We start from the raw sequence: 12360 nt of genomic DNA on the forward strand, positions 1-12360 counted from the left end.
AAAAAAAAAACAAAAAACAAAAAACTTTGTCTATCTGATTTCATGAATATAAACAAAACTTAATTTAGATATTGCTTGCAAGTGACTAGTAATCATAAATGAAAGTTGAATTAATTTCCTAAAATCACAAAGGTAATCACTCTTAACCAAGTGCTTGCAGTCTGGAAAACCCCACTGTCATAACCAATCTTTGTAAAGGTTAAACAGCTTCCTCATTTTCAATTTCTAAGCCACCCTGTGAGAACATACTTCTGAGCTTCATACTTCGTATAAGTGTCCCTTCGTATAAATGTATTGAATGCAAATAGTTTCTCATTCAATACATTTCACGTTGAGCAAAGAGCTCTGAATTTTCTTTTGACACCTTGAATATAAAAGACACTTAACTATTCCAAAGCAAGGCTTTAGAAAGTTAACAATACGATATGAGTTATCATTTTTAGTATGTTGATTACTAAAAATCAATAATACTTTGATCAGATCTTATGTCCATTTCATGGGCAATTTAATTATCATGGACTGAATTCTTTGCATAGACATTTGTCACCTGGCCTCAAGTTACTTCATAGTCCAGAAAGGGACACACAGTAGCAAACAAATGGTTTCCCACACTGAAAACTTGGAGGTCATAGGTGTTTCCTCAAATGATAATCTTTACAAGTACAATACAAATGTTAGTTTTCTTTATTTTATTTTTAATCACTTTGCAACTTACAGAAGCCTCATCTATGTCTTAAGTGCAACCACACTATACAGAAGTCACACCCAGGAAGAGGAAGACACTGCTGGTCTTCACATGAAAGGAAGGAGCGTGTTCCCTGCTAATAGATTATCGTATCTATTTATAGTAAATTTGGGGCTTCTCTTCTGCCATACTGCCACTCAAGACATGTCAGAGAAAAAAGGGAAAATGTGATGGGGAGAAATCATAAAATTTCTGAGTAAGAGCTGGGTTTGATAATAGGTGGAGATGCTATGTCGGACAAAAGTTCCACAAGAGCCTCTCTAACTTGAAGCGCATTATCTTCTTATGCCCACATTTTCCTTCTATTTATATACTGCATTCCCACCCACCCCTAACTCCATTGCTGTTTCCCAAACACACATAGTTTTCTCATGCCTTCTTTTTGTTTTTTTTTGCTGAGAATTTATTTCAGATGTACTTATTTATGCCTGTACAACTGGGGTACAGGCAAGAGGTACAAGGGCAGTGAGAGGATTAACCAGAGACAAAGGGGGTGCAGATCAGGCAGACTGACAAAGTGCATTGTTGAGGGGAGCAGCGGTTGAGACAGGAGAGGCCTGCTGCTGTGGATCACCTCCCTGGCCAGGGATGGTGCAATGGCTTTGCAGTGTTGTGCTTTAACCTGCTGAGCCACCAGGAGGGGCCCTGCTGAGAATTTAAATTTATATATACTTTACATCATTGTTCATTATTTTTAAAGATTTATTTATTTGTGCATACAGAATTGTGCAGGCCAGAGGCTCAGGGGCGGTGAGAGGCTTTCACCAGAGACAGAGTGGGGAACAGAATAGGCAGACAGATGAAGTACACTGCTGAGGGGAGCAGCGGGTGGGTCAGGAGAGGTCTGCTGTGCCATGTGGTCACCTCTGGGGCAGGCAGGAATCGAACTCATGCGGAAGAGGCTTTAGATTTTCAGTGCTGTGCTTTAACCCGCTGCGCCACCAAGGAGGGCCCTCATTGTTCATTTTTAACCAATGTCTGCTCTTTTTCCCCTCCTCAGATTTCCCTTCCAGAAACATTCTCATGTCTTCTTTAAGGGCACACAGTACCTTCATCTATTGATACTTATCTCCAGCTACCGCCACAACCTCACCCCACCCCTTTAAATGCCTACTTATCCTTGGTCAGCTCAATCATTTGCTTTTCTGTGGAGTGGAATGGGGGCCTTTTAAAATTCCTCACACCACCAAGAGTAGAGAATGAAGCCAGGCAGCTCCACAGAGGCACTGCTGTAAGAGGCCATGTTAAGTTAAGGATCTGTCAAGTGCTCAAATAGAATGTCAGACTACACAAAAGTTGAGAGCAGAGAGGGCGACATCTGTGGTAACAACAATTAAGGACCATGGAGCAAAGGGAGTGAGAGAAGGGAGTGAGGAAACTAACTTGACTCAGAGGTTCCATCCTGACTGACTTTGAGCAGGTGGCAACCGAGTTGTTCTGTAAAGATTCAGATAGTGAATATTTTTGGCTCTCTGGGCCTTAAGGTCTTTGTTACCAGTTCTCAATTCTGAAACCATGGTACACATGTAGCTACACAGATGATGTTGATAGATTAGTGTTACTGTGTAGTGGTACAGAAACATGAGGGGATGAATTTATCCTGTACGCTGTAGTTTACACAGGGACTCAAGAGATGGGGCTCCTTGGTCAGAAGCAGAGGCTCCAGGCCCTGAAGCCTGCTTGCAAATGAGGTGGAGACATAGCCTCGGTGAGTATAACTGAGAGTCTGAGGTGCTGGCATGACTTCCCGGTGGATGTGGCCAGCTGACAGTTGAGAATACACAAAGTTTAGAAAATTCGGGATGGGGCCCTCCCTGGTGGTGCAGCAAACTGGAGCACTGTACTGCAAAGCTAAGCCAAGCCATGGCTGCTTCAGTGCAAGTTTGATACCTGCCACAGAGGTGATCCACGTGGCGCGGTAGACCTCTCCTGTCTCTCCTACTGCTCTCCTCAAGAGTGTACTTTGTTGATCTGCCTGTTCTACTACCCACTCCGCTTCTGGTGAGTCCTTGCTGGCCCTGCACTTCTGACCTGTACCCCATTTTCTGTATGCATAAATAAATAAAATCTTTAAAAAAGAGAGAAAAGTCGGAATGGCGACAGATACTGGAGTCATCCTCACAGGGGTGACACTAATTTTACTTTGCATGAATCATTTCTACAGGCATGTAACTTGTGTAATATATTCAAAAGGTACAAAGCTGTGCTCCTTAAAGTTTCCAGATTTCAAAGCTGACTTTTAGATGTAGATCATTTAAAGGAGGCCTGCAGTATGAAACTAGCAGCGAAGGAATTGGAACCTCCTGGATCATGGGTTGGTCAGTGTAGTACCCTAATACATAAAGAAATTTGTGGCACCTTGACAACAAACCAACCAAATAATCAAACCTGCTTTCTCCAGTGTCCTCGATCCTCATTAATAGTAACTTAAGCTGGACTCATGGAAATTATCTCCAATTTCTTATTCTCCCTTACAGCCCTCCTTCCATCCACCCGCTTCATTTCGTATATTTTTAATATCAACTTATTTATGCATACAAGAACTGGAGTATAGGCCAACAGTGTGGAGGGTGAGAAGATTCACCAGAGTCAGAGTGGGGAACAGAACAGGCAGATCCCTCCCTGGCTGGGGATCGAACTTGTGCTGCAGTAGCTGTGGATCACTTCTTAATGCTGTTCTCTAACCTGCTACACCACCAGGGAGGGCTCTCATCTCATATTTTTAATGTTTCAGAGGCCAACTTCTCTTCTTCCTAGCTGTGTCCTTACTTCAGACCCACTTTGACTTTTGCCTAAATTGCCACATGAATTATTTTTTTTCTCCCAGAGTTTACCTCACTCCACACTATGAGTAATTCAATGTCACATTATTACATACTAATAATCCCTATACTAACCCTCACTCTTGTGCATTCTTCATGCTTTGTTTACCATGAATTTCAGAGATGCCCTAGGAGGACTGTGCATCCCATTCCCTGCCAGCCTCTGTTGGTCTCAAAGATCTGGTTCCAAGAAAGGTTTTCACTAGGTAACAAAGCTGAGCCTCCTGCGTACTTTTGCTTCCTGGCACCAAGACCATTATTTAAGCAATGAAGAGCACTGTGCTAACACGGGTCATCGACCCTAACAACTAGGAGATAAAAGGGTCTCGTTATATAAGCAGGACAGCGAAGAATGTCCATTTCACCCAGAGGACTCAGTGGGGTGTCTCTTGCTTCTTTTCTAATTTCAGTGGTAAAGTACAGAAGCCGTATTTAGAACCTCAGGAGGTCTGAGGTTCTAAAGCTCAGAAATGAGAGTCTGAGTCACCCTATCAGGGTGACCCCTTAGACCAGCAGGAGTGCTAAGTGAGGGTGAGAGTGATCTGGAATGTGGGGCAGGAGCTTGGGACACATTCCTTGCAGCCCTGTAATCATGAGGAAACAGCTGTAATCAGAGAGACTGCAAGCCCTGCTACCAATCTTCTCTGTAGAAGTTTCCCCAGGAATAGAGCTCAGATCCCCTTTCCAAAGCACTTGCGCTCCCATTTGTGTTTGCAGTCTGCTCCACACTGAGCAGACATCCCTTGATTCCCTGGGATACAGCCAAAGACCAAACCAGCCCAGGGCTCCTGGTGTCAATGGCTGAGGCCTCTGTTGCAAAAGCATCCAGTTCAACTTCTCTGCCCAATCCTGCCTCCCTCACTCCCTTACAGGTATTGTGCCTGAAGACACTGCACATAAGACACCCACTTGCAACCTCCATTCCGGTTTCTGTTTTTCTGGGATCCCCACCTACAACATCTAATATTACAATATTTTCCAAATTGGTAACCAGGGAGGTGTCATTTCTTAAAATCAAGTAAGCACATGTTTACTAGTAAAAATTGTGTTCTTGATCCTTTTGAAGTTCAGAGCATGTATGTTTACTGTCTGTTGGGACAGCTGTGCTCACAAAGCAGCTAGTTCACCCCCAACTCTTGGCCTCCCCCCAGGCACATCATTTAAGATCCTGGTCTCATTTTAAACCAGCCAGGAAATTGGGCTCAAACTCCAGACTGGAGACCTTTGAAAATCAAGTTTTAGCCATACTAATTGAATTTCTGTTACTTTGGTTGTATTTTATTGCTCGGTTTCATGCTGTCACTTTTTAATCTTCTTGATTTTCATTGTTTATTAAAAGATGAACGATATCCTATAAGCTTGATTCAATCAACTGGACCAACTATGTGAGATGAAAGTAATGTATTATTGAAAAGGCCAGCAACCAAATAAAATTTTTCCCAGGATACAAAACAAGTGGATTAAAGAAGTCAAAGTTTTGCTTCATGGTTGCTCTATGATGTAATCAGTGCTAAAGACAAAAATGTTTGAAATGAGGCCCATGCTATGCATTCAATCAATGCATGTCAATATGGAGAGGATGTACTTACAAAGTACATCCTGGGCATTTCATGTGGGCATGGTGGCATAACATCCCAAATACTGGCTATCCAATAGCAAAGAAACTCCCTCAGGCTGCTAGCACACACAGTAGGTATTTAAGGAGATTGTGTTGCTGCTGTTCCGTGTCCATTAACTTTATTCCACATGTACACCTTCAGTTTCTGTTTCCTTGATAAGATTTTTGAACTAAAGCTTTCGAATTTTGGAGCTGTCTTGCTTTGTTAATTCCTACTGCCTAGCTTGCCTGGCCTTCTGGATTGTAAACTGACTGTGGTAAGCAATCATGGTTTATTCTCTTTTGTCCTGAAATACCCTGCACAGAAATTTGTAGGCAGTGTGTTACCAATAAGTAATGCTAAATTGAATTTGGGTTGGGAGAACATTCAGAACTCAATTAGCTGAAACTTTTCTCTCTTTTGTTGAAATGAAGAAACTGAAGCTCTGAGTGCTAGGAAATAAATTACTTATGGAAGGGCTAAACAGAGTAAACCACGAAGTATGCACTAATTAAAGTAAAAAAAAATTAAGAACTCAAATATATTTCCTGTTGTTTTGTGCAATTATTTACATCTGATTAGAAAGTAAATTGCTCATAATTAATCAAGGAATCTTATTTGCTAAAAACACCTCCTCTTACAAGATGGTTTCTTATAGTTATAAATCTTGTCTGTTAAACTTCCATTTCCTAAATATTATTTCTTTTTTCAGTAGGAGATAAAATACGTTAGCTTGTATTTAAAGGAAAACTTGATAATTTCTTTCTTCTTTAGAGAAAATAGTTACAGACTGATCACTGTTTAGACCTTAAAATTCTACATGCATATATATTCATGAAATGTATTACTAATTTGATTTTTGGAATATTTTGACAACAGTTATAAATGTCAAATGAAAACATTTTCTTCATAAATATTATAATGTAAGTTTAACATTATAACTAAGCTTACACTAGCAGTTTCTTACGTAATTCTGAAATAAAATGTATTTACTTGCTTTCTTGGTTACAGCATATTTTTCACACCACTAAATGTTTATTTACTTTGTCAAATATTAGATAGAACAAAGTAGGTGAACTGTAAGTTTTAGAGCCAGGGCTAGTTTTATGGGTATATGATATCTGCATTAGCACAGGTGCTAATCTTAGAAGGAATATGTGCTTATTTTAATGCTCTGCTGTCACTCTTAAAATTCTTAAGAATTTTTTAACAAAAGACCTGCATTTTCATTTTGTACAGGCACATAAATTAAGTAGCTAGTCTTAGAGTTCATTTGCAAAGTCGTGAAATTCTTATCTTTCACAGTTTATAAAGATGAAATAAGGATACTTTTGGAAATCTTTAATAAAGAAGCTTGAGAATTAAGATGACATAGTTGAGACTTGGTCTCTAAAACTGCTTTCACTATACTTTCTCAGAGTTAAATGGACTCAACTATTTTTCTGCCTTAAAAAAGGGGAGAAGAGGGCCCTCCCTGGTGGCGCAGCGGGTTAAAGCACAGCACTGAGAATCTAAAGCCGCTTCCACATGAGTTTGATTCCTGCCTGCCCCAGAAGGGGCCACATGGCGTGGCAGACCTCTCCTGACCCTCCCGCTGCTCCCCTCAGCAGTGTACTTTCGATCTGCCTGTTCTGTTCCCCACTCTGTCTCTGGTGAAGCCTCTCGCTGCTCCTGAACCTCTCTGGCCTATACCCCAGTTCTGTATGCACAAATAAATAAATCTTTAAAAAATAATAATAAAAAAAAGGGGGGGAGAAGAAAGGAAAGGGGTGCATGGGGGAGGGGAGGAAGAGGAAAGCACAATGGGAACACCTCATCTGGAGGGGGAAATCCTGTACGATCAAAACACCAGCAGGGACACAAAACACTGGCACTCCAACAGCAATTAAAAAAATTTTTTTTAAAAAGAGTATGACATTTCTTTAGATGTGGCATTTGCCAATAAGTAATATAAAATATAGTGTTTACTATATATTGATCATTATACAACTTCATACACAGAGAGAGAGAGAGAGAGCTGACAACTACCCTCCGAGATATGTCTAAATATTATCCTCATGAAAGAGACTTCAGGGCCTATGGCTTGATTTGAATACAGGCACTCTAGATCAACAGCCATGTTCTTAACCTCTTTACTGCCCACTATGTGGGCATCCATTGGTTATATTGTTGTTTACTTGAAAACTCATCTAATAGCCTCCTCTCATCTCCATCTGGAGGACTAGTTGATAAATTTTGCTGTAAACCCACTGACCATCTGAATTATGTATCACTGCTTTCTCAGGATATTATGCTGCACTTACCCGACAGTTTCCTGCTACTAGTGTGGCTGGTTCAACCCCCCAGTACTTCCAGGGGTCCAAGTGGTATGTTCTATGCTGAAAGATTATCTTGTGATTAAAATTATGCAGAACTAATAATGGTCAAATTTTCTAATATATTACCAGGAAACCTGTTAAAACAGTTAAATTTATTATAACCGGTTGCAGCAAGAATGAAAACCACTGTGGAAGAATCTTAGCAATGTATCAGAGGAAAGTTAGATATGGGAAGGTAGATGAGATCTGGGTTCAGGTAGATTAAAGCAGATCCTACAAGCCAGAAAATCAATCAGGATTGGGAAAATTCATAATAAAATAGTTTAGGATTGATGTTAATAGGTCCGGAGAAAAAAATCTTTATAACTCAGGTGAGGCGGTCAATGTCTCCTTTTAATCTTTGAGAATGTCCTAAAATAAACAAAGAATTACCTTTTGATATAGAATTTTATATTTCCCAAATAAAGTTTATGAAACAACTATGTTGATAAAAGCAATCTACATTTTAATCCACACCATATTAGACAGAGATGTCTCAATTTTCAAAATTCCTTTCAAATCTCTATGATCTACAAATACCTGCTGTGCAGGTCCTTTAGATTTGTTCAGATTTGGTTGAATCCTGGGTTAAATTAAGCTAAGATTCTCAATATTGAACCTTGCTAAATATGGATCCCTAAAGTAAGTTGTTTCACTAAACAACTAATTACTAAACATCATTGCATGATTACTCCTTTTGACAGATAATTGCAGAGAAAAAAAATTCTCCATTCAGGGGGAAATTTTAAGGATAAAAGGAGACCTGTAAAGTCACAAGATCTTTCTAAGAAGAATCAAGCCAACTCCCATGTCTTCTCTGGAAAACCAAGCAGTCCTGTCTGTTCTAGGCTGAATTGGGGATCTAATAGAAGTAATATGTCTTTTGAACTTCCAAAAAATTTTTTGAGCTTCTGGAACTGGGGACAGCAGAAAAAAATTACTTGGGGGTGAGTTACATGCTGGGAAACAAGTGGTTATAAATTATATATTCCTTTGAAGGAATTATTTCGAAAATTGTTGGTGATTTGTGAAAACTTGACAAGCAATTTGTGTTATTGGTTCCCTAAAATATTTTTAAAAGAAAAGCTGACAACCTTTGGTCAAGTATAATCTTCTGTGTGAAAGTACTCCTCTCCCACCTCTGTACAGGGAGACTGGCTGGCTCTATTTGTATTTGTGCTGAAGAGGGAGAACAATGACATAAGTGCGCTTCCAAGAGACTTTGGTGAAATACTAATGGCTCCTTTCAACCAGGCAGAGCTTCTTACAGTTTATTTATGTCAATAAAAGCATTTATATGGAAAATTTTATGAAGATACAGATGGATACTTCATGAAGTCTACTTCATGAAATGAAAACATTTTATTTCTAATATATTCACATCTCCAAGCAATGCATTTTCAAACCTGGGAATTATCTATAAAAATATCATCATGTTCATGGTATGATCAGTGATCAAACAAGCGAAACAATAGGAAAATACAAATATTTAGCAGCTGCCTACCTGTCTAAAGTATTCTCTGCTTTAGAATTACTATTTCTTTCATTGGCTTCAATTTAGTTTCCCAAACTGGGAATCGAGTTGTCTAGATAAATTGCCGATGTTTTGGTTCAGTAAGTTGGCCAATCTGTGGGTAAAGCTGCCACCACTATTCTTAGTAATTGCATTAACAGACGGTGGGGACATGGAACCTGGGGTAGAGATAGTTGCATGACTCAAAAATTATTGCTAAGGAGGTAAGGGGTACTTTAAGACATAGAGGATAGATAATACACAAGAACAGTCAACATGTTTGGGCTGTTCTCTATTTAACTGAACTACTTACATCAGCATTGGCTTTCACTTGGGAACATACCTGGGAATATGAGAGAAATGGAGAGACTAACCTGGCTAGGATTTCAGGAAAAGAGCTGGAGGACAGGATGCTTAAGGATACAGGATGAGACCCAAAGGAGATGTAGAGAGAAATTTTTTAAAAGACTTATATACAAGGCAAATGAGAAGAGGGAAAAGAGAAAAGAGAAACAATTGACTGGATATCATGTTCTTCCAGCGATGCTGTCTGATCTGAGACCAGGATATAAGAGGAAACCAGAAAAGCAAGATAGCTGGAACACGCTGTTGTTGAATCTTTTAAGCCCAATATGGCTGCTTAGCTCCTCTCCCCCGACCCCCCAACCCCCAGTCCTCAAAAACCTTCATTCAGGAAGTCAGGATCATGGCAGGCTGGGAGCTGAATCCTCCATGCCTGAGATCTCATAGGTGTGGAGATAGGGGTGGGGTTCAGAAAGATGTCAAGGAATGGAGTCCGTCGGGTATCATTCATTGATCTGGAGTTAGCTCCTCAATATTCCTCTAACAATCAGGAGGGCAGAGCCCACTTTTTGGCTAATATATGAATAAACCAGTTTACCTCAGAATTAGGTCTCACAAACAGTTTTGTAAGTTTCACCTTACTTTTTATTTAATTCTTCTGCTGTATTTAAGGTAAGTGTGGGTAATTTCAGACTCTGTTTTAACATCCTTCTGCCAACTACAACATACTGATAGCTTTGGGATCTCAAATTTTGTTGACATTAATATGATTTCTTTATGGATACATTTCAACAGAGCTACATAATTTTCTCTCCTTAGCTTTTTGTAGCTGTTTGGAAAATGTCTATATGATGCCAGCAATTCCCATGTCTTAGGATAACAGATGCTTCTTTCTGATCATATTATGCAGAGAATCCTTTCAGATGTAGCAAAACCCAGCTTTATTTGGGCTTGCAAATATATGAGGACACTCCAGCCACTGGTATTCTTTCTTTGTGAAAAAAATAACATCACTTTCATAATGAGGAACTTTAATTCTTCATCATCGATCTGCCTTTGAGAAAATTAATGGCTGGCTTCCTGAGGCCAAATTAGAAAAAATAATTATTATTAATTTATTGTCAACAGTGAAGAAAGAAAAGAATATGTCTACAAGGGTAAAACGAAACATCTAGAAGTAAAAATATTGCTTCATATGCTCAGACCACTCAAATCCTCATTGTAACATTAACTCTGTCTTGGATAAAGTAAAACTTAGAAAAAATAACGACTGAATGGTTCTATAAGCTATACATTATTACAGAAGTTATTATGTGATTATATACATGCACATATACATGTCTGCATGTAGTACGTGTGTATATATTTATAATCTATGTATGTGTATGTATTCACATATAATACTTGTATATATACTCTGCCATCAGCAAACTCTAAATTCTCTATGTCATTTTCCTGCCCCCAGTCCCTATTTGGCACAGGGAAGACAGAGTGCTATGTGCGAAAGACTTTGAGTCTTAGTAGTCAGTGTTCATTAATCTATCCATCCATCCATCCATCCATCCATCCATCCATCCATCCATCCATCCATCCATCCATCCATCCATCTATCCATCATTTATCCGGTGTCTCCCAACCTTCAAGGTAATAGATAGTGATATGGTGAAATCTGATACCTGAGGGAATGAAAGACAAAAAAATCATTCCAATTGTATTTTGTTACTTTTAGTTTGTTCCTTATTTTAAGTCCTGGTTTTCATTTTATGGAAGAGATGTCAGAAGTGAGCCTCTTAGGAAAAAGAATGTGTATCCCTATCTAGCCTCAGATACTAATAGGATGTTTGGTAAACATTTGAGAAATGAAATCATGAACATATATATGCATGCAATTCAGACATGCAAATAGCTTCTTTATGATCCATTCCCTTTGAAGAATTCCTAGTCAAGGTTTATTATGAATGCTAAAACTAAGTATATGAAAATGGAATGTTTTCTATGTCCTTTTTATCCAAACTTCACTATGTTTGAACATGGGAGGATAATGAGAGAGGAGAAAGAAGAAGAAAAAGAAGAGAGAACGGAATTGGGAAAGGGATTCTGGAATGCTGCATGCATGGTAAGAAAAGAAAAACAGTTAATATCTCCAAGTGTTGCATCAGAACCACATTCCCAGTAGGTCTCGCAAGACTTCCACCCCTTCACTTCAAATAAAGTCTCTTCTCTTTCAAGAATAATGAAAATGTTGTACTGATGACATGGATCAGTACTGATTTGTTTGAAGTGTCAATTTTGTAAAGAAAATGTAGGAATAAAAGCAATTCTATTAAAATTCTCTTTCTCGTGCCTTGTCAAACTTTGCCTATGTTTAATACAGCAAAAGAAAAGGCACTATTCATAGTTGACTTTGTCATTGTGGGAACACATGTAACCTCAGCCTCCAGGGATGCTAGGGCTTCAGAGGCAAGCTGGCTTCTTGCTCTGCCCTTTGTAGGGCAAGCTGGCACAAGAGAACTGGGGAGAAATGTGAACCATGCTACTTGTGGCTGTAGTTGTAAAGGCATTTAACATCTAGGTCATTTTTACTGCAATCAGCATCTAGTTACCGTCATGTGGTCATGGTGAGCTTAAGCACTACCATTCTATTTTATTATTGTTTCCCTATATGTTGTGCAATGGATGAGTTTAATGCTTTCAGTAGATGGTATCTTTAGGAGGCATGATAATCGCAGATTCCTTTATAAATGCCACCTAGTCAATTTCATTCAGTCTCACAGTGCAAGTCCACAAAATTCTCAGAGACAAAATCAAATGAAACGCATGTTGGATTTTAAAACCTAAACCTAATTACCCATGATACCTCCCCTGAGGTCTCTTTTCAATAGCACAGGAAGTATCTCTTTTAGAATTATGGACAATGGTAGCCATTACAGTCCATTATAGAGTAAAATGATCACTTGGGTAAAATTTTCTCATTTTATAAATTCCTAAGGAGTCTAGAATGTTTCTGGTTATCAAAGCAGAT

Source organism: Condylura cristata, unplaced genomic scaffold (assembly GCF_000260355.1).
Source record: "Condylura cristata isolate star-nosed mole 26May11 unplaced genomic scaffold, ConCri1.0 scaffold00007, whole genome shotgun sequence".
Classification (NCBI taxonomy): domain Eukaryota; kingdom Metazoa; phylum Chordata; class Mammalia; order Eulipotyphla; family Talpidae; genus Condylura; species Condylura cristata.